This window comes from Protopterus annectens, chromosome 8.part0, assembly GCF_019279795.1.
Source record: "Protopterus annectens isolate FY-2018-M chromosome 8.part0, PAN1.0, whole genome shotgun sequence".
NCBI lineage: Eukaryota > Metazoa > Chordata > Ceratodontiformes > Protopteridae > Protopterus > Protopterus annectens.
Window position 1 is genome coordinate 560918577 of NC_056741.1, and position 26383 is coordinate 560944959.

The following is a 26383-nucleotide window of genomic DNA, read 5'->3' on the forward strand; positions in this document are numbered from 1 at the left end:
AAGTAAGTTATATATGAGTTTGTCTTCCACCTTATAACAGTCCAATAGTTAATATAGTGGAACTATAATGGAAACTACAAAATGTGCAGTGATCCGCTACCCAGGCACTATAGACATCAGTGATGCACGAGGACAGTGGCTATGTGAAATTATATAGTTAGATGTAGTAAAACATAAGTATGTCTTCAAAGGACATAGCTATGGTTATTATTTAATTATTCACTAAAATAGCACCATGGGAATCAAACCACAAACAAGAGTGCAATAATTACAAAGTCCACTGAATTATCCACACAAGCTAATTTCCACAGAAGCTCAAATGTGGTTATAAAAATATCTGTATAGTATATATAGGTCAAATAGTGGGACTATGACAGAAAACTATAAAATGTGCAGTCATCCATGGCCTAGGCACTATAGGTGTCAGTGATGCACGAGGACAGTGGCTGTGCAGATTATGTAGTTAAATGTTGTGAACCATTTGTGCACTTTCAAAGGACATGGCTATAGTTATTAATTAATTATCAGATAAAATTAACAACATGGGTATCACACCCATAGTCAAGATGGCAGTTAGTACAAAGTCCACTGAATTATCCCTGCAAAGTAATTCACATAGCAGCTAAACTGTGTTTATAGGTTCATACAGAAGGTTCATAGGTTCATAGGTGTTTACTAGGCTAACAACCACAATGGCCTTTTTAAGTGTAGCCAAGTATCCAAAATCTCTGACAAGTTCTGATGACAAGTGTAAGCATGGGCCTGGGAGATAAACTATTTACAGGTTACCGGTGTCCATTAGAGTCATAGTTGCCAAACCAGGGATGAATTTCCATTTTCCTATCCAATTGTCCAAGTTGCACTTGAATTGGGTTAGGGAAGAACTCTGCTTCACATAGATGGGGAGCCTGTTCCATAGACAGGGTAGTCTCTGGGATACATATCTAGCTTTCCAGCAGGTCCTATTTATATCACAGGCAAGGTTTAAGTCTTTAGAATGGGTAATTCTGGTACTGTTTGTTTTGTGGATATGCAGAAGTTTCATCAGAGTGGGGTCTGACAATGCCCTGTATGCCAGGCATAGATCTCCACTCAAAAGCCTGTAGGAGACAGAATACAGGGAAAGGGCCTTGAGGCAGTCTGCATAGGACATATTACTTATGCCCTGTATTCTTTTAGTGAGGGATCTCTGTGGACATTCCAGCTGTTGGATATGCCTGGTTAGGTACTTACCATAAGGGGCATTGTACTCAATGATAGGTCTGATGAATGCCAAATACAGTGGAACAATGACTTCCTCGGACTTAGATGCCATACCTTTGTTTATAAGTTGCGCAACATAGAATGATTTCCTCACCACTGGAGACACATGATGATCAAAGGCTAGATTACTATTTATGTGTGTCCCTAAGTCACTGACTACTGGGTCAACTCTAAGGGGTGTATTGTCAATATGATAGTTACCAGGGGTAGATGACTTCTCAAAGGATACTATTATGCATTTCTTGGCATTTAGTTTTAGTCCATGACTTTGACACCAGTTTTTTGTCTGTGTCAGCCCCTCCTGGAGAACATTTGTGTCAGTGTGAGATTCAATGACAGCTCCTAATTTGCAATCATCTGCAAATTTAGTCAGCCAGAGACCACTTGACGTTGGCCTTGACTTCTGAGAAGTAAATGTCAAAAAAGAGCAGTCCAAGGACTGATCCCTGAGGGACTCCACTTGTGACTGGCCTCTTTGTAGAGATGGACTCCCCAATTCTAACTTCCTGGGCTCTGTCTTTGAGCCAGTTGGCTATCCACTGGGTGACATACAGGTTTGTACCTAAACTCTTGAGTTTATCAACAATGCCTGAGTGGGGTATTGTGTGAAATGCCTTGGCCAGGTCAAGGTAGGCAGTTTGAATGATTTTGACCTCATCCATTGCTTTGGTGACCTTCTCAAAGAAGTCTACCAGGTTGAGTAGACATGATGTGTCCTTGACGAAACCAAACTGGATTGGGTCCAGTGTATGGAGGTTTACTATATCTCTATTGATCATCTCCATGATAATTCTTTCCATGGCTTTACATATAAGACTAGTGAGACGTATGGGTCTGTAGTTTCCAGGGTCTATAGAAGGCCCACCTTTGTGCAGAGGGATGACTGTTGCATTTCTCCATTCATGAGGCATAAAGTTTGTTTGGGGGTTACAGTTAAATAGTAATTCCACAGGCCCTGATAGGTCATGTTTCATGCTGTTTAGAAGGCATCCTGGGATATTGTCTGGGCCCATTGATGTAGTGTTCTTGGTCTTAGAAAAAATGTATATTATATTTATGAGTCAAATATCTGTAGAATCTGTAGGAATACCAAGGACTATGTAGAATATTGGTTCTTACTGTAGGGATCTGCAGGCTGCTTTGACACCTCATTAACCCTCCTACGAAGCTCAGCTGCATCCCGCTGATGTAGGTTATCATAGCGATGATGAACCTGCACTCCAGTTTGGAAGATCCCCATCCCATGTCAGTGCTCCCTCACATTCCAGTTCCACGTCAATCATAACAAAGTTCTTGGGCCTGGCTCCCATCCTATGCTCCAATCCAGCGTGAACCATCAACATCTGTGTTGATGCCTCCCTGATCCAGTTGGGTGCACAGACATATCATGGCCTCCTCAAAGTCACCATCATGATTTGCAATTCTTTTGAAATCTGAGAAACAGAAACACAGAAAAATGCTCACTGAGGTACCACTCAGATGGGTCTATATTATAACATCGAAGTTCTCTAACATCAAATGTTATAATATCAAACCCGTGATGTCGAATTCTGAAAACAGCGAAGGTGCAGGACATCGAATTCTTTCCCAGGGAAAGAATTCAGTGGACCATTGCTGTGGCTTTGCTGTTTTCAGCGTTCGATATGTTGGAGTGTTACAGGTCTGGTTCAGGTAAGTGTGCGATTGTGGGTAGGTTAGGGTTAGGGGGCGGGTTAGGTGAGTTAGGGTTAGGGCATGGGCGAGGTGAGTGTGCGATATTGACAGACCTTAGGGTTAGGGTTGGGTTAAGGTAAGTGGATAGCTAGTACTGTATGTAAAGTTTAGTTTAGGTGTAGGATTTTAAGTGTATGTGTGTGGATGGCTGTTTTTTGTGTGTGTTTGTGCTGTGTGTATGTTTCTCGGAATAGCAAATAGCAAAAATTTGCTATTCTGACTGTTCGATGTTTTCACACTTCAGTGTTTAGGGTTTGATATAATAACATTCAATGTTAGAGAACTTCGATGTTATGATATAGACCCCACTCAGATCACAGTTACCAATGGTCTGATCAGTAAATGTATCAAAATCAATATTTGAAAGTGGTGATGTTACCATGTTCTAAGATTACTGGAAGATAATGGGCATGTGTCATACATAGTACCATTTATCGATACCTATTGGGTAATGTTAGGTTTATACTGGACACCTTTTTTCCTGGCATAATGGTGTTTTATGTGGATATGCATGACTGGGATTTAAAAAAACTTGAATTTTAATTCACCTCATTAATTATGTACGGCACAAATGGTACTTGAAGCTCTGTGCACAAAAGGCGTCATTTGAGTCTGTGAGTCTGAGTGAGTGAGGTACATTAACAACCTTTGGAATTTCTATAGTGGTAATTAGTACACCTGTTAATGTTAATCATTTCAAAACATACATGTTTAAAGTCATATTTAATCCAAATGTTAAATTTTACAGAACTTGTCATAATTTCCTAGAGTGATGTCATGAAATTTATGCAGACAGGTGTTGCTCTCTAAATTGCTTACTTCATTCCCATATGCAGTTGTATAGACAGGCTTCCAATGCAAATTATTGCAGTATATGGAGGAGGATTTATGGACCATCTGCAATTCTTACTGGTAATTTCTTACACTCTGGTCTAACTACAGAAACCTACATATTACGACAGTATCCATATCTTGTCTGTGATGTTGATGTTATGGATATTTATTAAACCATGACTCCTAAAACAGTGTTATACTATATTCTGTTGCTATTATGAATATTTTTTCAATGATGCTTAGTAACAAAGGTGTTAGTACTGTGTCATTTTACTATGGATCTGTACTACCTATGGATCTAAAGGTATTTCATCGCTTTCCATAAGATGTTCATTGTTAAGTGATTTAGTATTGTAATGTGAAATGCGAGCAAACGGGTGCATATGCTGTTCTCATTGAAACTGTATTTAACATATATGCAGTGTCAGGGGTTCTAATCCCAATCATGAAGTGTACAAAAATTACAGATGTCGTATGATGCCATTGTTGACACTTTTCACATGTTCATAGGTTCATAGGAGATTACTAGGCTAGCGGCCCTAGAGCCTTTAAAATCCTAGCCATGTTAATCCCAAGTATTCCCATTTGTTCTTTTTGGGTAGTTTGCAGAACAAATTCATGAACAGAGTAGGTCTGTGATCAACACCAGCTAGCCCTGTCCATGAGGGACATGGGTGAGACCCCAGGGGTGAACTTGCAGTCTCCCATCCAGTTATCTAGGTTGTGTTTGAATAGGGTCAGTGAGGAGCTCTATTTTATGTGAATAGGAAGTATATTCCAGATAAGTGGCAGTCTCTGGGAGACATAGCTGTATCTCCAGCATGTGTATGACTCTTGTGCCATTTGACTTGCGAATGTGCAACATTTCCATTAGGGTAGGGTCAAAGATTGCCCTATAAACCAGGCACAAGTCACCTCTCAGCAGCCTATAAGATACAGAGTAAAGTGACAGGACTTTCAGCCTCTCCGTGTAGGTCATAGTTTGGAGTCCCTGTATTTTCTTAGTGAGAAACATCTGAGGTCTCTCCAGCTGCTCTAGGTGTCTGGTGAGGTACATGCAAAAGGGTGCATTATACTCTATTAGTGGTCTGATGAGGGTTGAATACAGTAGGGTTCTAACATCCCTTGACCTAGATCCTATGCCCTTGCCTATGAGGTGCATTATGTAGAAGGCTTTCCTTACCACTGTAGAAACTTGGAGGTCGAAGTTCAGATTACTATCAACCCATCTTCTCAAGTCTCACACCACTGGGTTGCAACTCAGGGGGGTGCTGTCTATTGTAATTTGTAGTGGACTCTGTTTTGCCAAAGGGAATAATAATGTATTTTTTTACATTTAGTTTTAGACCATGGCTTTGGCACCAGTCATTTGTTTGTGTTAGCCCTCCTTGTAATACGTAGATATCACTTGGGGACTCAGTGATTGCTCCCAGTTTACAATCATCAGCAAACCTGGTGAGCCAGAGGCTGTCTACTATTGCCCAGACCTCTGAGAAATAGATGCCAAACAGTAAGGGTTCCAGCACAGACCCTTGGGTACTCCACTTGTGATGGGTCTACCAGTGTAGGTGAAGTCACCAATTTTTACAGAGTATGTTCTGTTGATGAGCAAATTTGGCTACCCATCTAGTAACATAAGGGTTAATCTCCAGCTGGGAGAGTTTTTCAATGATGCCAAACTACAGGATTATGTCAAAAGCCTTGACAAGGTTGAGATAGGCTGTATGCACCGTCTTACCTTCATCCATGGCTTTGATGACATTCTCAAAGAAGTCTACCAGGTTTAATAAGTACGATCCACCCTTAAAGAAGCGAAACTGGGTTGGTTCCAGTGTTTGAAGGTCACCTATGTCTCTGTTGATAAGGTCCATAATAATTCTTTCCATGGCCTTGCAGATGAGGCTGGTTAGACTTATGGGTCTGTAGTTGCCAGGGTCAGTTAATGGTCCCCTTTGTGCAGGGAGATTACTGTTGCTGTTCTCCATTCTGCAGGAACATAGCTAGTTCTCAAGTAAAGATAATGCCAAGTGGGTCTGCTAGGTCTTGTTTTAGATTGTTTAGTAAATGAGATGGGATATTATCTGGTCCCACTGAGGCTGTGTTTTTGGCCTTGGAGAGCACAGATATGGACTGTTCTCTATAGATACTAGGCAGAGGGCTAGAGTAAGGTATGCTTTGGGATATGTAGGTGGGAATGGGGGGGTGAAGTTTGCATTGAATCTGTCAGCTAGCAGGTTAGTGATATCTTCCGGTGTAGTATGAATGATCCCATCTACAACTAGTTTGGCACATAGCTGGGCATTCCCTTTTAGACTTCAGATGTAGTTAAAGAATGCCTTATGATTATCCTTGGCTAGGGGTGCAATTATAGTTTTGTAATTTGCTTTAGAAGACTTTACTAAATTTCTGATCTTCTTGTTTAGGCTTAGAAGGGAACTGTTCCTCTGCAGAATGATATCCTTCTTGCTTTTGGACAACAGTTTCTTCCTCTTGTTATATAATCTTTTTATACTTGAAGTCCACCACAGTGGCTTGTCTTTACAAGAAGACCTGTTTTTGATCCGGTCAGGTAGAGCAGTGTCTATGCAGTCACTAAAGTGTTTGTACAGGGCATTTACATACACTTCTGCATGGTGATCATTGATGTCTGCGATTGTGGGTGGTATGAAGCTTTTTATACCATCACTTAGTAGGCTGTAGTTAACTTTAGTAAAGTTTTTTTTATAATTTTTTTCCTTTGAGGGTGCCAGTTCCAGTAGTTACTTCAAACAAGACTGATTTATGGTCTGACCTAACCAGGGAGTGCATCACACATGGGGAAGCACAGTTGCCCCCCCCCATGTTGGTGAGTACTATGTCCAGAACATTAGAGCCCTAGTAGGGGTGTAGACTATCTGTTCCAGAGCATTTGTGTTTACAAAGTCCAGGAAACTCTCGGCAAGCATGTTTTTGCTCATGTATATCCTCCAGTTTGTGGAAGGATAGTTGAAATTTCCCATGACTAAGGTGCTGGGCTGTATGGCAAAGGATTCCAGTAAATCAAGGTAGGCAGTGTGCTTATCCCAGTTCATGGTGGGGGTTCTATAGCTAGCAATGATGCAGTATTGTACTTTCCCAATAGTTAATTGGACATGGCTAGTTCAAGGCAGTCATGCTGTTTGGCCAGTCTCAAAGTTTATTTGGTTTTAATGAAGATGGCTACACCTCCACCTTGGGTTCCTTCATGCTTATTTTGAGGTCTGAATGTGTGGAAGGCATTGGAGACTTGCACAGCCGGGGTGCTCTAAGTGGTCTTAAACCATGTCTCAGTAACTGTACAGATGTCAGCATCCTCCAAGTGCTTTCAGGGATTGCAGTTTCATGTTTAAACTCCTAGCATTAGGCAGCACAACCCTGAGTTTGTCTTGATTAGATTTTCTTACATTGAAAAATGTGTTGTCTTGACATTGCCTAAAAAAAGCACTATGGGGAGGCCAGGGTCTTTGCCAGTATCCAAAAGCCTAATGGGGCCAGGTGCAGGCCATCTCTAGCAAAGCAGTGAGGCCTGTCTACCATATCCCCCCAGGCTGACAGATACTGAATCCCCCCTGGATTGACTCTAGAAGGTAAGCCAATTGCTGAAGTGGTTCATTTTTTGTTTATATTGTGGCATCATCCTGGGTAAGGGAAAGATTCTGCTTAGGGCTAAGGACATACCTGTCTGGGATACATAATCAGAGACTCCTGTTATGTCTCTCTTCATATAGTCCAGAGAGGTACGTCTCAAGTCATTCACTCCAACATGGACTATGACAGAGTGATAACAGTACTTGTTGTTGAGTGACTTGAATGCATGCGTGATCTTTCGAATCCTGATAGGCAGCTGACCATGACCTTCTCCTTGTCCAGTCTGATGAGTAGGACATCTGCGTGTCTCACTATGGAGTCTCCTATGACCAAGACATTTGATGTGTTTTGTCTTAGGGGCTTATTTGTTAAGACAGGTGTGTGTGTGTGTGTGTGTGTGTGTGTGTGTGTGTGTGTGTGTGTGTGTGTGTGTGTGTGTGTGTGTGTGTGTGTGTGTGCGTGTGTGTGTATGTGTGTGTGTGCATGTGTGCATGTGCGCGCATGCGCGCGTGTGCGCGTGTGTGTGTGTGTCTGTGTGTGTGTGTGTGTGTGTGTGTGTGTGTGTGTGTGTGTGTGTGTGTGTGTGTGTGTGTGTGTGTGCTGATATGTGTAGTGGTTTATTTTTGCTTATTGGTGAGTGTAGGTGGTGTGCGTTTTGGAGGTCTCTGTTCTTTTGGTAAGCTTTTACTGAGTGCCTCCATGTATATGGGTTTATGTGTCGTGACCTTAGTTTACGTGAGAGGTGAGGACTGCGTGAGAGGTGAAGCATGTGTGCTGACAACCTGTTTGATACCTAGTTTGTTTTTACCTGAGAGAATTGACTCCAATTCCACAGTGTATTTGCATCTCTCACATAGGGTGTTAGTTTGCCATAGGAGTAAATGGTTATCAGTATAATGAAGCAATTGCTACATTGCCACAAGATGCCCATATCAATCAAGTTGGCAGGAGAAATTATGGGAAACTGTCCATCCACTGTGTCAAGATTTTTATGAATGTTGTATATGGGAAGGAAGTAGGCTAGCTGGACTTAGTAATTTGACTTAATTAGTGGGCTAGTATGACTTGGAATAGTAAAGGTAGTGAGTGTATAGTAGGTTGTGGATGATAAGTGTGAGAACACTGCTTAGAATGCAACTGGGTTGCCCCTTGCTTAGCCGGGAAGTTTTTTTGGGGGGAGGGTCCTACTGGAAGGTCTCCAGGGAAAAATGATATTTCCAGGCATTTGCATCTATAAAAGTTACTGGTAAACCCTGTATACAGCAACAAGCAAATTCAAGGCTTACTGTATATACATGTGAATTTAAACAGTTTTTAATAGCTGCCAATGGAAACGTCTCAAAGTGAGCCTTTCTTCAGCAATCCCCAACTCAGATGGGTTCTGAGCTACACACTTCATGTTGGTATTTCTCACAGATAGTGTTATACAGATGTTTGCATTGCATGGGAATGCATACTGTTTATTTTGACATATGCTGTTCATTGAATCAAATGCATAAATATGCTCAGTCATGAATCTTATCATGTGTGTTAATGCTTTCCAGATGACCCACTATTCTAGGGGTGACAACGTTTCCACCCAGCATCATTGATGCTCTCCACCAACATGGAAGGAGACTCCTAAGCTATTCAAGGGATACGCGGGGAGAAATTAAATATGGACAGACCTCACCAACATGATCAATGCCATTGGAGGGCACAACCAATCTCATGAGGCCTGTAGACATCACTGCTTGGACATGATTTTTCATGCAGCCAGCACATTCATACTTTATGAGGTCGAAGGATGCTACCGGTGGTGGACCACCACTGACCCTCCAATGACATCACATTTTTTTTTAGCCTCACTGCATAGAGCAAGAGGGGAGTAATGAATCTCTGGTGGTGGGATTGAAGTGGGGCTTTCAGGATGGACATGTATGTATCCATGTTCAGTACAGGGATGAGAATTCTCACTGCATATTGCTTAAGTATGCACATACAAGTATTCCTGTGTTTGATTTACAGCAGCAGAGTCGCACCATGAACAAACTTCCACACAAAGTGAGGATGATGAAAGTAAATATAATTGTATGCACTGGTAGATCTGAGTTACAGACATAGCAGTGCAAACTGCACTTCTAATGTTTATTGCATTCATATTCACAGGTCCCTCTACGTCAGGCCTACAGCAGGGAACAGCAGGTGAGTGTCTCTATACTGTTGCTGTGCATACTAACTTGTTAATGCCCACACCTCATGTAATGGCACTGCTGTTTACTGTTACATTGTTTTTTTCATAACCTTGAACACTATAAGTACATCCAGTGGACAGGCAAGCCATGCATTATCAAGTGAAGAAAGACCAGGTATGTTACAGTGACATTGTCAGAGCTTTCAACAATGTGTAGCACACATGATGACTAACATGTTTATCAATATTTGTCAGTACAGGTCCTTCTGGTGTACATTTGCAATGTACATCACATAAGTATTTGCAGCGCATATTATTGTGTTGTACACATGATGTCAGTATTAGTTTTGATAACTATATGACTGTGCTGCCTTTCTTTTTACTTTCTTACTGCAGGATCCACAGTACAAACCATGACCTCTACACAACAGGAGTCTTCACATGCACATACAAGTAGTATGTGTATGTGAAACATTCAATATTTTTTAATTATGTTCACCTGGTACATGTTGTGAATGATGTGATCTGTAATGTTTCTTTTTTCCCTACACTAATTGAAGTTCAGCACAATGGATCAACAACAACATCCCAGAATGTTTGCCAGGTTTGCTGCTATGTTTTATGCATCACATATGCCATGTATGTTGGCCATGCTAATAGATTATGTAGTTATGATATGTACATTTTGTGAAACATACACAAATTAGATTGCAAGTGAGTCAGTATTTTGGGTATCATTGCAGTGAAATATATATGCCAATGGTGTTTTATATTCATAGTGTGCTGTAGACACATTGTCCTGATCTGTGTCTTTGTATCTTGTAGCAAATCAACTGTCTTTATCATTCAGCAGCACATCCAATGACCATGATGTTGTTCATGATGTGTCTCAGCATGGGGGTATGTCCCCTGGAACAGAGGGCATTGAGTTGTTTGGAGAGTCTATCCATGAAGTTGACATGGATGTTGCACGAGATTTATCCTCAGATGTGGAGGTCCAACTTTCTACAGATACAGAGGATGATTTTTACAGTGGATGTTGAACAGGGTGAGGCCACTGATCAGCACACCACAACTGGGACCACTGCTGCTGGTGGGTCCGCACAACAGCCAGACATAGGATGTCCCCATAGAAGTAGGCAAGCAGATGTTGGATGTTGCCAAGTGTCAGAGGGTCTGTGCCTCCTGCTGTAGGCAAATGAATGGGCACAGATTCGCCATTGTTCAGACATCCATGCAGTTGCCCATGCTACAGATCATGTGGCACACCAGCTACATGTCATGCATAAAGGACAAGAGCACAGACACAGTGAGATTATGACAGCATTGGCTGCTCAGAATGCAAGTCTGCTAGATATGGCATGCTCAGGGAAAACTTGGCCTCTATGGTACTGCAGCAGTATCATACTACAAACAGGATTCTGCATTCCATGATTATGCACAGAAGACTGCAACATGTCAGAAACAGGCCACCTGTCTACAGAACCACCCATTGGCCATCGGGAATCCCTGTCCATGGTCCAATTTGCACAGATATCAACTGTTGGCACATCTGCTAAGGTCTCACCAATCACAAGACTTTAAACTCAAAGTCATGGTCCTTCATATGAACATGGTGTACCCCATCCATCTCCTCTGTGGAGCTACCAGGGCAGGATGTGTCTGTAAGTGGTCATGGCAAGGCGAACCATAGAATGAGACATCAGAGAAGTTGACCAAGACTGCATTAGCTTGTGTCCAACAATGTAGTACAGATACCATTAGACTGTGATAATTGTTTCTGAAATAAAAATGTCTGCATGTTGGCATGTTTGATTTCTCTTGTTTATGTTATGATATTGTACAGATATGTAAATGTAGCACTGATGTGTGTCCCTTATTGTTGAAAATACAGTGATAAAACAGAATGAGTGTGTATGCATACCTGTGTCAGTTGTGCCCTGAGTGTTTTTTATTTTTGACACATTTGGATATGTTCATGTTGGAATATGTTAGGCTCATGTTATGTGTGATGCTCACTGTGTACATCTAACGGGTACTTGCCATTAGATGCAATGTGTGTTGCTGTTTTGAGGCAACACCTGAACATAAATGTTTAATCTGTGTACTCATAAACATATGACTGTCATGACTCAAATGTCTCGGTCAGACATTGCTGTGTAGCCTAGGCCTGTACTTGTGGTCACACACTATGTTGCCTATCCCTGTGACTTCTGTCCCCTATGTCTTTCTGCTCCTCTTCCAATAACTGGGGGATGTCCTCTTTAGACATTTGTGGTTCTTGTACTAATTCATCCTCACCTGCAGCTGGAAGACTGCCATGTTCTCAGGTTAGCATGTTGTGCAGCATGGCACACACCATTTTCATCTGTGTTACCTTCTCAGGTTTTTATTGCAGTGTACTCTGTGTCCAGACATATGAACCTAGCTTTCAATAGACCAAACATATGCTCTGTAGTGTTTCTGGTTGTTGTGGGTGCTCTATTGTAATCCTCATGTGCAGAGCTGGAAGGATCACAGTACGGGATCATTAGCTACAGCTCAAGATGATAATCACAGTTACCTGTTGAGGGAGTAAAAACACTTTTGCTCAGATTGAATATTGTTGACAGAGGCATCCTTAAGTTACATCTGAGCTGTGTTCCTGTACTTTCTCAAAAGCAATCCCTCCTGAATTTCCCCTTGCTGGAATGCAGCCCTGAGTCCACTTTCCCTACAAATGGCAGTATCATGGACACTTCCAGGATGTGTTGCCATGATGTTTGTTAGGCTGCCATCTGCTGTACACACAGCTTGGCAGTTATGGATGGCCATCCTTTTCTGTTTATGGATCAGTCTGCTTCTGGATATGCTGGTGTCTTGATAACTATGTGTGTACAATTTATTGCACCAAGTACATGGAGGAATGTTGTGATGCTGTAGAACTGGTGCATTACAGTTCCCTACTCCATGAGTGTGGATGGAAAATGTAAGAAGTCATCTACCTTGCTGCACATTCCTTCTGGGAATTCGGCCAGGATATGGCTGGCAGCTGTCTGTGATAATCCAACAGCACCCCCATGTGTCTCTGGAATGTCCCAGTGCAAGTAAACCCATGGTGAGACACACTTTGGTTTCAAGGGGGCATGGAGTTTCCTCACAAGATCTGCACAGTGTCTGTCTAGAAGGTATCTGTTGATTATTTCCTATTCTAACAACTAGTTTAGTTGCAGCCTTGCTCTGACTCTAGCTGGCTGCCTTCTAGGATGCCTGGCCACATCCTCAGTTATGGCTTGCATCACTACTGCTTGTTGCAGTATATTAACAGCAGGTTGCATTTTTTATATATATTTTTTCAGTTTTGCCATGGATTCCACCATAATCTGTAGTATTCACATGAAATCTTTGGAGTCCATAATGTATGTGCCAAGAATTTCAGAAGTGGAGTCAGCATAGCTGTTTGTCACATTTGAGTTGTGTTGTGTGCAAACAATGTGTTTTGGAATCACACTGGTATGCATGCAATCCTTAATTATCCTATACTGCATGCTTAAGTGGTCAGTCTGCCTTCAGTGTGCCTTCTGGAACTGTGTCCACAGCAGGTGCGCTCAAGTTTTCCTTCATCTTGCTGCAGTGTCCTCATATAGCTGCTGAGAGCTTTACAGATTCTAACCCTAGGTTTAAATGCATTTTTTCAGAACAACTCATGATCACTGATCTAGTTATGTGCCTTGCACTAAGACCCGCAGTATATAAGTGCATACTGTAATGAAATCAAACAAAGGACCACTGAATGACATTCATCAGCAACTCATAGCCTTAACTTTGTGTGCAGTATTGCCAAAGTATAATTCATTCATCATATGCTTTAGTCTCAAGGTAAAGTCTTCACAATTAAATGCTACTGCCTTTTGGCCCTTTTTCACACAATGGTAACATTAATGTATTATACTGAAGTATATAATAAAGAAATGACCCACCTTACTATAAAAAACATTATGATTGCTCAGAAGAGTGCTACAAAATGACAAATGTGAGACAGACCATGCTGCCTTAATTCAGTCCTAATTTTCCTTTCTTTGTGACCATACTTGCAATAGGTAATGACTGCAGCAAAAAGAAAAAAAAATCCCAGTCATTTTTTTAAAGACAGTCATGGTGGCATCCATTATCTATTTTAAATGGCATTTGTGCGTTTAGAATTCTTTGCTGGATTTGGTTCTCTAGTCCATTTCTTTGTGTGCTGATGCATAAAAGTTCCATTACTATAATGAGAGTTAACTAGTTCCTTTTTTTATGAATGATTTGGCACCCCACAGGAAGGCTTCACCTTCAGACTAAATGTCAAATACATAGAAAAAAATATAATGAAAATTATTTTCAAAAGCATTGCACTTTTGTATTACTCACTCACTTCAACACAGTTTAAAATAATGCAACAGCATATAATTACAGCATTTACAGCTGCTTTATAATTACTGATACATATGTGTTGTGTTCTGAGTTATTTTGTGGTCTTAGAATTTATCAGATATTACAGTTTAAAACTGCCTAGCGTGCCTTTTGCAGAGACTGTAGAACAAATTATAATTCAACAATCTCATATAAAGTATGACAATAATTAGCTTTCTATAATTATAATTTTCAAGTCCCAAAAAAGATATGAACTGAGGTACGACTGAAGAATCCAGTATACGAAGAGTTTTATTACCAGTGTAGACACAACATAAGTGCTTTGTCAGTAACTCTGATTCATCGGATGTAATAAAGACAAAACTAGAACACTCCTTAAATAGCACAATCAATTAAAACCTGAACCAATGAAGAGCGTACACAGTATTTAAAATAATCATCATCATCATCTTCTTTTGGCTGATCCCATTAGGGGTCGCCACAACAGATCATCTGTTTCCATTTCTTCCTGTCCTCTGCATCTTGCTCTGTCACACCAACCACCTGCATGTCTTCTCTCACCACATCCATAAACCTTATCTTAGGCCTTCCTCTTTTCCTGTTACCTGGTAGCTTCATCCTTAGCATCTTTTTCCCAATATACTCAGCATCCCTCCTCAGCACATGTCCAAACCAATGTAATCTTGCCTCTCTGGCTTTGTCTCCAAACCTTCCAACCTGGGCTGACCCTCAAATATACCTATTTTTAATCCTGTCCACCCTCATCACACCCAGTGCAAATCTTAACATCTTTAACTCTGCCACATCCAGCTCTAACTCCTGCCTTTCTGTCAATGCCACTGTCTCCAACCCATATAACATAGCTGGTCTCACTACCCTCTTGTAGACCTTCCCTTTCACTCTTACTGATACTCGTCTGTCACAAATCAGTCCTGACACTCTTCTCCACCCACTCCATCCTGCCTGTATTCTCTTCTTCACCTCTCTTCCACACTCACCATTACTCTGAACTATTGATCCGAAGTATTTAAACTTATCCACCTTCACCACCTCTACTCCTTGCATCCTCACCATTCCTCTATCCGCCCTCTCATTCACACACATGTATTCTGTCTTAGTCCTGCTGACCTTCATTCCTCTTCTCTCTATAGCATATCTCCATCTCTCCAGGGTCTCCTCCACTTGTTCCCTACTCTCACTACAGATCACAATGTCATCTGCAAACATCATAGTCCACGGGGACTCCTGTCTGATCTCGTCTGTCAACCTGTCCATCGCCATTGCAAATAAGAAAGGGCTCAGAGCTGATCCTTGATGTAATCCCACCTCCACCTTAAAGCATCCGTCACTCCCACTGCAGACCTCACCACTGTCACACTACCCTCGTACATATCCTGTTACACTCTTACATATTTCTCTGACACTCCCGACTTCCTCATACAATACCACAACTCCTCTCTAGGCACCCTGTCATATGCTTTCTCTAAGTCTACAAAAACACAATGCAACTCCTTCTGACCTTCTCTGTACTTCTCCATCAACACTCTCAGAGCAAACATTGCATCTGTAGTGCTCTTTCCTGGCATGAAACCATACTGCTTTTCACTAATCAAGTCCCTTCTTAACCTAGCTTCCACTACTCTTTCCTTAACTTCATGCTGTGACTGATTTAATCCCTCTGTAGTTACTACAGCTCTGCACATCACCCTTATTCTTAAAAATTGGTACCAAAACACTTTTTCTCCATTCCTCAGGCATCCTCTCACTTTCCAAGATTTCATTAAACAATCTGGTTAGAAACTCCACTGCCATTTCACCTAAACATCTCCATGCTTCCACAGGTATGTCATCTGGACCAACAGCTTTTCCATTCTTCATCCTCTTCATAGCTATCCTTACTTCCTCCTTCCTAATCCATTGCACTTCATGATTCACTATCCCCACATCATCCAACCTTCTCTCCCTCTCATTCTCTTCATTCATCAACCCATCAAAGTACTAAAACCTAAAAGATATACATCTTTTTTACAAAAATAATAGACTGTACACAAATATACAAAAACTAATTAAACGTTGCTCCTATCTAAATAATGGTCTGGCTTACAACCATAAACATTCATTCTTATGTTGAAATATATGTTTAATGCTGCTGCCACTTGTGAATCTAAGCATGTGGTGTATTTAGCTTACTGTATCGTGTTTTGTAAGTTCTATATAGGTAAAACAGAGAGTGCTTTTACGTATAGGATTAGAGAACACCAGTATAACATTAGTAATGGTATAATGACCAATGCTTTGGCTAGATATGTTAAAGACACTTCAGCTTCACATACTTTTAAGTTTATGGTTACAGGGATAATATCTGAGGCTAAATAAGGGGGGGTGGCATCACAAATCTTACAGAACAACTTGAAGTTAAATGGATCTTCAGACTGAGGGGGGACTTTGGTCATGGTTTGAATGACAAAAGTCCCCATTAAACCTATGCTCAAAGCAAGACCATTATTTAGATAGAAGCATCAGTTAATTAGTTTTTGTATATGTGTGTATGCTCTAGTATTTTTGTAAAAAATATATATATCTTTTAGGTTTTAGTATATTTATTTTTAGGTTTAGTGAGTTGATGTTTTAGCTATGTTAATAGAGTGCTAGTACTTTAAATACTGTGTATGCTTATCATTGGTTCAGGTGTTAATTGATTGTGCTATTTAACGAGTGTTCTAGTTGTGTCTTTATTACATCTGATGAAGCTGAGTTACTGCAAAAGCACGTATGCTATCTCTACACTGGTAATAAAACTCTTTGCATACTGGATTCTTCAGTTGTACATCAGTTCATATATTTTTTGGGATTTGTTTGTTATTGCATTGTTATTCATGAACTGGAAAACTGGTGGTATGTGGTGACTTTTTTCTTCAATAATTATAACTTTGTTGTGTAGAAAATATATCAAACAATTTATAATTTGGTAAGAAAACCTGCCATAACAATGCATGTTTGAATAATATGTTCAATCCTATAGAAATGAATGGAATGGATGGGAATATGGTATAGGTAGACATCTGGCTTCAGACCAGATCTTTTAACAGTTAGCCATGTCTATGGGTTCCCAGCCACTATATTTATTATGGTTTTAGTTAGAATGTTTGTTAAATATTTTTTTCCAAAATATCTGGTTGGCTAAATGAGTTTCTCTGCTTAAGCCTGTCATTTCAGGAATTATTTATTTATTCATTAATGTTGTTATTTCAGTGGAGAAAAATGTATATTACCTAGATCTCTGTTTCAAGTCAGTAATGGCTACATTTCTGGGGAAGGGGAAGCTATTTTATTGTAGTTGATTACAGTCTGTGCTCCTGCCAGCAGGCCAGTAAGTTAGCAGCTATGGTATGTAGTGAAGCAAAGACTCTATATTGCAATCACTGGGTAAAAAAAATGCAGACAAAGGTATTGGATTTGGAATTTAGATCCAGAAAATTGAATGTGAGAGCAATAAGAGTCCTGGAACTCTGAATTCAAATCAATCTTGAAAAGTGAATTTAAAACAATTTTTTCAGATACTGAGCAACAAATCAGGGTATAATGAACTCAGGGCTATTAGTCTGGATGTTGCTTATAGGTTCAGCCTCCCTAAACCAGGATATAACAGTCTGAGTCTAATGGAGTTTTTGTTTTATCCATGAGAGATCAAATGTTTTTGTTTGCATAAATTCTTATCAGATTTTTTCAAGATCTTCCACCAAAGATTTTGCAAAAAAGGAAGGATTTTAATAAAGTGAGACTAGATAATGAAGTTAGTTTATTTTATAAATGGGTTCAATAATCCTGTAAAGCAGGAACATTTATTTACATTTTTAAACCTATAAATGCTGAAATAACATGATTACAATAAATTTATCTTGCTCAAGGTGACTCTAAGATATTTGATAAAAAGGTAAAACATGCATATATTAAATCAGCTGATAATAAATCCAGGGGAATTGATATTCTTTTGCACAAAGACAAGTTTCAAGTTATTAATCAGTATTCATATGACTGTTGTATAATTATTTATGTAACTTAATAGTTAGACCAGTATATGCTCCTTTTAGTAATTAATATGTGTTTCTTCAGGAACTTCCAGTTGGTTTACAGTTTCTTAATTCTGATAGTATCATATTGGTTGGTGACTTTAATGTTGATTTGTATCATTCTCCTCGGGGTGAGAATTTCTAAATTTTATTGGACTTTATCTTCCAGCATAGTCTTAAGGATTACTGGCTCTATAAAAATTACAGTGTTAATGTTCATCCTTATTTTACTCACAAAGCAATTTAAAGTTCCAAACTTGACTACCCTTTGTGCCAGATTCTTTGATAAATAATGTGAAGAAATTAAACACTGTTGTCTCTGCTAGCATGTCTGGCTGAAATGTTGTACATAATTTCAGATTAACCTGCATATTATATGCCACCATGACTAGGTATGATATTGTAAATAAAGTCTTACATGATTAATACTCTGTTTGTATAGGATGTTTAAAGACTTGAACTATGTTCTTGTACATTTTTAACTGCGCATGTTTATGAAGAAGATTCTAAAAGTGCACTGTTTCAGTGTCAGCTGATCTACAGATGATATAATTTGAATGTTTCCAGTTGTTCTGTGTTTACTGTCAGAGAATGAAAGACAGGAAGCAACTTTAATTAACAGTTGTTTGTTAATTTTCAAAGAGTGACATAAAAATAAGAACTGGAACAGTTGAGAAAGTTAACTGCGATAGACAGTTTAAACAATTGACTTCAGTTGAGTTGAGTTCACAGTTGAGTTTGTAGTTTTAAGTTCGCAGTTGTACTGAGCAGTGGATTCCTAAAGGACTCACCAAAAACTGTATATCTGCCTTTGCTCTGTTGTAATATTTAGCTTAGATCAGGAACAGTGTTCTCCAGTTGGATAGGAAATTATAGCTAATTAGTCAGAGATTTTCTAAATGTTGGATTTCTATCCTTCAGTATTAATTTCATTTTCCAGGTGATTTTATTCTGTTGGTTTATTGAAATTACTGATTTATACTTTTAATCATTTTCTCATTATTAAATATTTTTATTATCTTACATTGTGGCTGATCAATCAGTGTATTCTTTAGTGATTTGAGAGTGCTTATACCTGCTTTGATAATTCCCAGGCCACTCTGAAAGCCTGGCTCCTTTAGGTTATAGACTATCATTTGTTTTGATATCTAATTTTAATAATTGGACACCCCTTTGAAAGGACATGTAGATGCTCTGACTGGTGGCAGTATTTTACAGTATCATTTGGGGGAAGGGACACAGCTGGAAATTTCTGTCAGGCTTTCCCAGAAGTGTTTGGACGTATGAGATTCAATTTATTTAAGTGTGAGTGTATCAGAGTTCTTAAACTGGGACACATGCTCTGGAGTGTATAGTAAGGAGTTACACTGGGGTGGACAGAAGTATACAGTCCAATCCCGGATTGTACAGCATGTTCTTGTTGCGCTCTTAGGGAGAATTGTGAAATATTACTCTTGTTTAAGTGATGGTCTCACCCTGAAGTCAGTAGTGAGGATTGAAGTTCCTTAGTTACTGACCTAGGATAGTAAGGGATATCACATATTGGTGGCAGTTTGGTGGGATATTAACCAGACATCACATATTGGTCGCAGTATGTTGGGATATTAACCAGACATCACATATTGATAGCAGCTTAGTGGGGTTTTAATTGGACTTTGGTAGCCTGTGGGTAGTTGTTGTCATTAAGGTGTGCACTCTCACTCTCAACAGCCACAACTTAAACATACAGAATTTCAGTCCCCCACAGTTTTATTTATTTTAGTTAGTTAGTCAAGGATAGTTGGCAAAGATGTCAGCAGAAGACTATAGTAAGCTGACAATGACCCAGCTGGACAAGGAGTGTAAAGCCAGAGGACTGGTGAATGTCAACCTGACTAAGGATGCAATGATATCAGCCTTAGTTGCAGCCACAGCTTGGACCAGTACTTTGGATGATATTCAATTTGGTGTTGGGGATGTGCAGCCTGCAGACACAGGACAGTCCACCTTTTCTTCAGTGGACCTGAGAATCCATCTGGAGTTAGAGAGACTGTGCATGGCAGCCAAATTACTGGAGGCCAAGGAAAGGCAGTGTCAATATGATCTGGAGGCTGAATAGAAGCAGTGTCAGTATAAACTGGTGGTCAAACTTTTAGAAGTAAAGGAAAATGAGAGATAGCACCAGCATGAAGTGGAGCTTCTTACCCTTCAAGTGGGTCATGGAGGTAATGGGGAAGGGAATAACCGGACCCCAGAAGCCATAAAGGTCAGTAAATTTTTTTCCTCAATATAAAGATGAGAATGACCTTGATAGTTTTATTCATATATTTGAAAGGGTATGTAAGCAATATGATGTTGACCATGAGCACTGGGTTTGGCTCCTGACTCCCTTACTCCATGGCAAAGCTGTTCAGTCTATGTCAAAACTGTCTGATGTAGATTGTTTGAATTATGATAAAGTAAAAAAAATTTCTTCTTGATTGTTTTAAACTAACACCTGAAATCCTGAAATTTATAGAAAAGTGTTTCATGAGCATAGACGCAATGCAGGTGAAAGTGCTCATGATTACATGGTTATATTGTTAATTTAAGTACTTACTTTCACCAATGGGCGAGTGGATGTCAGGTTGCTCTTTTGAGGGCCTGGCAAACCTTTTGGTGAGGGAGCAAGTCCTCGGTACATTGCCTGATGACATGAGAATTTGGTTAGCAGACTGAGGGTGTAACACTGCAGAGGAGTTGGGAGAAAAGGAGATCTCTGCTTAGCAAGCAGAGCACCAATGCATAAGAAAGGGATACCCAGTACTGCATATGGACATAAGAGAACCCATGGGGGGCAGTCTAAATCACTCAAACAAAGTACACCAGTAACAGGGGAAACTACTAGTCCAAGTACATGGTTAGGGATTAGATGTTTTGAATGTAACCAGAAAGGCTGCATAGCAGCCAAATGTCTAACAAGGCAAGATGAGAAACAAAAGATAAGGAAGCCAACAAGTGGGGATGACAAACTGCCAATGGTAAGTTGTTTGGAAATAGTGGGGGTGCCAAAATATTACCTAAATTTATATCCTATCTTAGTAGATGGTAAACAGGTTACTGCTAAGAGAGACACAGCTTCATATATAACCATTGTGAGACTTGCAGTAGTTAGAGAAGAGCAGTACTTGCTTGGACAGTCCACTACAGTTAGTACTTTGGGAGGGACCCCGTTCCAAATACTTTTGGCTAGGGTTCATCTTGACTGTGAGGGTGGAAGAAGAAGCAAGTAGGTAGGTATATTTGAGGATATTCCTGCAGATGTCCTGATAGGGAATGGCTGTGATGATGCAGTACCTTGTGTGCATGCAGTGACATGCAGTCAGACTTGGAGACAGGCATGTAGGTCCAGTAGCCTGGGGAGACACAGACAGATCTCATACCTGAAGCTGGGACTGGTGTGGTGGCTGTTTAAAAGAAGGAGCTATCCTGTAGCAGCAAATCTGAAAGTGAGTCAAAGATGCCGGTAGGTACTGATGATCCCTTGGACATTGTGACTATAAGGACAGAGGTGAGAGGTAGTATCCAGATTGACAGTGAAGCACAACTGTTGGAAGCTACTAGGCTTCCTGTGGAAGGGGAGGGTCACAAAGTTAGAGTTGAGACAGGCTCAACATATGGACCATACATTACAAAGCTTGAGGGAGGTGGCTAAGGAGGCATGTGAGGCTCAAGGAAGAGGGGAGTCTGTATACTGGAACAAAGGTTTGTTGTATAGAGAGTAGACTCCTGAAGGTGGGCTAGAAGGTGAGGTAATACAGCAGTTGGCAGTGCCTAGATCTTACCATCTGCCACTTTTAGCCTTAGCACATGACATCCCTTTTTCATGTCATATGGTAATAAAACTTACTAAGAGACATATTATGCAGAATTTTTACTGGCCTGGGATTGCAAAGAATGTGGTAGGATACTGTAGGACTTGTGAACAGTGCCAAAAAGTTGGCAAGGCAGGAGACAAGCTTAAGCCTCCAATAATGCCTTTGCCTGTTATTGAAGAGCCATTTTAGAGGGTGGCCATAGATTTCGGTAGGACCCCTAAGTACTTCAAGTTATACAGGGAAGAAATATATCCTGGTGGTAGTGGAGTATGCTACCCGATACCCTGAGGTGGTGCCTGTGTCACCTATTGAGGCAGAGAGCGTGGCAAATGCTTTGCTAGAAATGTTCAGCATGGTAGGTTTTCGGAGGGAGATACCGACTGATTGAGATGCCAACTTCATGTCAGACCTGCTGACTTGTTTGTGGAAGCATTGTGGGCTGAAACATCTAAAGACCACCCCTATCATCCCCAGAGTAATGGTGTTGTGGAGAGGTTAAACTCTACATTAAAGACTATGCTACAGGCATTTGCAGACAAGTTTAAAAAGGAGTGGGACAATTATTTACCCCATCTATTATTTGCGTACAGGAAAGTACCACAGGAATCTATAGGTTTTTCACCCTTTAAGTTGTTATATGGGCACAGGGTAAGGGGACCTTTAGATTTAATTTGAGATGAGTGGGAAGGTGAGAGTGAATCTCACAAGGAGTCTGTTGTGGAATATGTCCTTAACTTCAGGACAAGAATTAAGGAGCTCATGGGTTTGCCCCAAGAGACCTTAGTATTAGCCTAACAGCAGAACAAGGTTTGGTATGACAGGAATGCTTCAACCCGTGAGTATGCTGAGGGACAGAAGGTTATGGTACTTGTTCCTATCAGAAATCAAAAAAATTGCTAGCAGCCTGGGAGGAACCCTTTGAAGTGGCAAGGAAAGTCAGTGATGTGAACTACATGGTAAAGCTGGTAGGTAGGAGACAGGGGCACGAATTGTACCATGTTAACATAATGAAACCTTATCATGATAGGGAGGCCCTAGTACTGAGTATTCACAGTGGATGGCAGGAAGAGTCTGAAGGGGATATGGTAACTAATCTTCTTGCTGAGGCTAGGACTCCACTCTCTGGAAGAGATAATCATATTGCAGCAGTTAACTCCTAATCAATTCCAAGAGATAAGAGCAGTATTGAAGGAATTTGAGGACATGTTTTCTGGGAAACCTTGGTGTACTGACGTGGTGCAGTACCATGTGGACACAGGACCCCAAAAATCTATCAAGCATCTTCCTTATAGGATAACTGTGAGAGTTAAACAGATTCTGAAGGAGGAGATAAGGAAATATTAGAACTGGAGGTAATTCATGAATCCAATAGTCCCTGGGCTTCCCCAGTAGTGCTGGTACCAAAGAAGGATGGTAGTGTTAGATTCTGACTAGACTATAGGAAACTGAACAGTTATACAGAGTCAAATGCATACCCCATGCCTAGAACAGATGAAGCCTTAGAACAGCTGGGTGGGGCTAGGTATTTGACCACTATTGATCTGACCAAGAGATACTGGAAGGTACCCTTGACTTCCATTGCTAGAGAGAGGTCAGCTTTTTAACTCCTTTTGGATTGTATGACTTTACAAGGATGCCCTTTGGAATGCAAAATGCCCCAGCAACTTTCCAGAGACTAGTAGATCATATCTTAATAGGAGCAGGAGGTTATGCTTTAGCATACTTGGATTACATTGCTATTTACAGCCATTCTTGGAAAGAGCACCTTCAACATGTTAGAGAGGTCTTCAGTAGATTAAAAAGGGCAGGATTAAACATTAAACCCAGTGTTGGGTGGGTATGGCAGAGGTCACTTACTTAGGACACAGAATGGGGAGTGTAAGATTAAGCCAGAACCTGCCAAAGTGAAAGTTATTCAAGCATGGACAGTTCCTGTTACTAAAAAGTGAGTGAGTGCATTTCTAGGGACAGCAGGATTTTATAGAAAATTTGTGCCCAATTATAGTACAATAGCTGGATCCCTTACTGACCTAACTAGGAAAATAAACTGGATAAGGCAGTATGTACCACAGATTGTAAGCAGGCATTCCAAAAACTCAAAGAGATTTTGGGGGGGACCCCTTGTGTTAGCCAGCCCAGATTACAGCAAAGAATTTGTTGTGCAAGTAGATGCTTCAAATTATGGGGTGGAGGCTGTACTTAGCCAAGTTTCCTCAGAAGGAGAAGAGCACTCAGTGCCATATTTTAACAGTAAACTTCAACCTAGGGAAGAATGGTATGCAGCTGTGGAGAATGAATGTCTAGCTATAATATGGGAATTGCAGAAGTTGCAGCACTACATTTATGGAAGAAAATTCACTATACTCACAGGTCATAACCCTTTAACATGGCTAAATAGAGTCAGCAAGCAAAATGTCAAGTTACTGAGGTGGAGTCTATGGTTGCAAGCATATGACATGACAATACAATACTGCAGTGGGGTTAATAATGCAAATGCAGATGGATTGTCCTGGAGACAAATGGGTTGATATATTTCCAGACAGACCCATTTTTCTCAAGTGTCATTTTTCAAGGGTCACTTGAGAATTGTGCTTGGCTCATGGGAGGGATGTGATGAAATTAGATACTGTCATCTGTGCTAGCATGTCTGGCTGAAGTTTTGTACATAATTTCAGATTAACCTGTGTATTAAATGCCAGTTCTTATATGTTGATTACTCTGTACAAGATGTTTAAAAAGTTGAACATGCATATTCTTTTACATTTCACAAATGTTCTTTTACATTTCTAACTGTGCATGTTTATGCAGAGATTCTAAACGCACAATGTCTCAGAGTTAGCTGATCCACAGATGATATTATCGGAATGGTTCCAGTTGCACTGTGTTTACTGTCAGAGACTGAAAGACAAGCAGGAGCTTTAACAAACAGTTGTTTGTTGATTTTCAAAGACTGAAATAAAAATAAGAACTGGAACAGTTGAGACAGTTAACCTAGTTTATAAAAGAGCCTGGTGTAGCTAGTTTAAACTGTTGAGTTCAGCTGAGTTGAGTTCACAGCTGAGTTTGAAGTTTTGAGTTCAAAGTTCACAGCTGTAATGAGCAGTGTATACCCAAAGGACTCATCAAGAACTGTAAGCCTACCTTTGCTCTGTTGTAATATTTAGTTTAGATCAGGGACAGTGTTCTTCAGTTAGATAGGAAATTATAGCTAATTAGTCAGAGGTTTTCTAAATGTTGGATATCTATCTTTCAGTATTAATTTCATTTTCCTGGTGATTGAATTCTGTTAGTTTATTGAAATTACTGTTTTATATTTTTAATAATTTTGCTCATTATTAAATATTTTTATTATCTTACATTGTGGCCGGTCCATCAGTGTATTCTTTAGTGATTTAAGAGTGCTTATACCTGCTTTGTTAATTCCCGTGCCACTCCAAAAGCCTGGCTGCTTTAGGTCATATGCTACCATTTGTTTTGATAACTAACTTTAGTAATTGGACACCCTTTAATGGGCATATAGACTCTCTGATTGGTGGTAGCATTTTACCATATCATTTGGAGGAAGGGACACAGCTGGAAATCTGTGTCAGGCTTTTCTAGAAGTGTTTGGATGGGTGAGATTCAATTTATTTAAGTGTGGGTGTAGCAGAGGTTCTAAACTGGGACATATTCCTCTGGAATATGTAATAAGGAGTTACATTAGGGGTGGACAGAAGTATATAGTCCAGTCCCAGTTTATAGAGCATATTCCTGTTGTGCTCTTAGGGGAAATTGTGAAATATTGTTCCAGTTTAAGTGACAGTCTCATGTTAAGAGTCAGTAGTGAGGGTTGATGTTCCTTAGTTATTGACCCAGGATAGCAGGGGTTGTCACATATTGATTGCAGTTCAGTAGGATAGTAACCACATGTCACATAGTGGGGGCAGTTCAGTGGGATATTAACCAGACGTCACAAATAATGTTGAAAATATGAACCTGTTTCCTGCAGTCATTTCCTATCACTCCCCCATTTCTCTAATTTTGAGTATTCAAGAAAGAAACTAAATGGACTTTTTTGTTCATAAAGAACAAACAAATAATAATTAATGTAATGAATAGTTTTAGGGTAGAAAATGAATCTCATGGTCTCCCATTTATACTACATTGAGTATCTTCAAAAGTTTTTGTTTTAGGCCATTTATTTGAACTCACTTTGAGGAAAAAGAAGAAAAAAATTAAGATAAATCTTTTAGATCAAGTTAAAATTTTAGATAAACTATATAACTGAAGTCTGGTCAGATATCTCTCTGTATGGACAAAGAAAATCGAACTATTATCAAAAAATATTATAGGATTTTGACAAAGATAAATATTAGTTCAATTACTAAATTAATTATAGAGTATTTGGTTGGAATCAGACCAATATATTATTTTTGCAAAATGCATATTCTTATTTTAATTTACAATAGTACTTTCCCTGTTCAGGGATAAAATTTACAATAGTACTTTTCCTGCTG